We start from the raw sequence: 1,788 nt of genomic DNA, 5'->3' as shown, positions 1-1,788 counted from the left end.
AGGCTGAGAGCTGAGGTCCAAACTTTCAGGCAACAAGATGGTGAGACTCTGTATGAAGCATGGGAGAGGTTTAAAGACCTAACAAGGAGGTGCCCACCAGATATGTTCAACGAATGGGTGCAGCTGCACATTTTCTATAAAGGCCTGTCATATGAATCAAAGAAGGCAGTAGACCATTCATCCGGAGGATCTTTGAACGAGAAGAAGACCATTGAGGAAGCCATAGATGTCATTGAAACAGTAGCAGAGAATGATTATTTCTATGCTTCTGAAAGAGGCAACACTAGAGAAGTAATGGAGCTAAACAATGTAGATGCTCTGCTGGCCCAAAACAAGCTCATTACCCAGCAGCTGGTTGACCTCACCAAGAAGATGGAGAGGAACCAAGTAGCAGCAATCACTACTTCATCAACAACCCATGAAGGAGTGAATGAAGAAGCAGAAGGTAGTCAGGAGCAAGCCAACTACATTGGGAATTCACCTAGGCAAAACCATGATCCATACTCTAAGACCTATAACCCTGGATGGAGGAATCACCCAAACTTTGGGTGGGGAAATCAACAAGACCAAAGCCTTGATCAAAGACGCCCAAATCCCAACAATGCAGCTCACCAACATTTCACATCTAGACCATATCAACACTCCCATAACAACAGCTCTCCACATCCATATCAAAAGCAAAATAACTTACCTCATCCTTCCACCTCTAATCCCGATCTACAATCATTTGATGACAGACTCACAAGGATTGAGAATCTACTTGAAAACATAGGCAAGAAGATTCAAGACAACAAGGTGTTCAAGGAGGAAGTGCGAGCCAATTTCAAAAACCAGGGAGACACAATCAAGAGATTGGAATCCCAAGTGGGGTATCTCTCTGAGCAGATTCCCAAACCCACAGATGGATTCCCAAGTGACACAGCGAAGAATCCGAGAGGTAAAACAAAGAAAGTAAGATGCGAAGATTGCAAGATTGTCACTATAAGTGATAAGGAGATTGAGGACAAGCCAAACAAGTCGGCATAACAACCTGGAGACATCTCAGCAGAGAAGGAGGAAAAAGATTACCAAGAACCAGAAATCTCATAACAGGAGCTGCTGAGACTCTATGCACCTTTTCCCCAACTGCTCAATGGTGCTGTGGAGAAGAGAATATACTCAAGGTTTCTAGATTTGTTTGCATCTCTGCATGTTAACATACCATTCATCAAGACTATTCAACAAATGCCTGCATACATCAAGTATATGAAGGAGCTGCTTCCCAGGAAAAGCTCACTCAAGGGAGGCCAAACTATAGTGATGAACAAAGAGTGTAGTGCCCTCATTCAACTACAGTTGCCTACAAAAAGAAAAGATCCAGGGAGTTTTCATGTGCCCTATACCATAGGAGAAACAATGTTTGATAAGGCACTCTGCGATTTGGGAGCAAGCATCAACTTAATGCCCTTATCCCTGGTGAAGAGGCTAAAGATCAATGAGATAATGCCCACAGATGTAGTCATTAGACTAGCAGACAAAACTCAAAAACAAGTAATAGGAGTGGTGGAAAATGTGTTGGTAAAGGTTGGGAAATACTTTCTTCCCACAGACTTTGTCATCCTGGACATGGAAGAGAGTCACACCCACCCAATCATATTGGGAAGACCATTCCTAGCTACAGCCAGAGCACTCATAGATGTGGAGCGAGAGGAGCTAATATTAAGGATCCATGATGAATGACTCAGCTTTAATGTCTTCAAACTCTCACAAGAAGCAGACCAAGAGAACAAAGAACCAAGCAAAGATCAT

The 1,788-nt window shown here is 43.1% G+C and overlaps 1 non-coding gene across 1 annotated transcript; it reads right to left on the bottom strand.

Annotated features, from left to right (window-relative positions):
- Positions 1-107, bottom strand: LOC148544450 (small nucleolar RNA R71). The gene has a single exon (XR_015900816.1). It is a non-coding gene; the product is annotated as a small nucleolar RNA R71 (small nucleolar RNA).
- Positions 108-1,788: the final 1,681 nt, after the last annotated feature.

This window comes from Arachis ipaensis, chromosome B9, assembly GCF_059453495.1.
Source record: "Arachis ipaensis isolate K30076 ecotype BB chromosome B9, ASM5945349v1, whole genome shotgun sequence".
NCBI classification, from domain to species: domain Eukaryota; kingdom Viridiplantae; phylum Streptophyta; class Magnoliopsida; order Fabales; family Fabaceae; genus Arachis; species Arachis ipaensis.
This window is presented reverse-complemented; position numbering and strand designations above follow the sequence as displayed.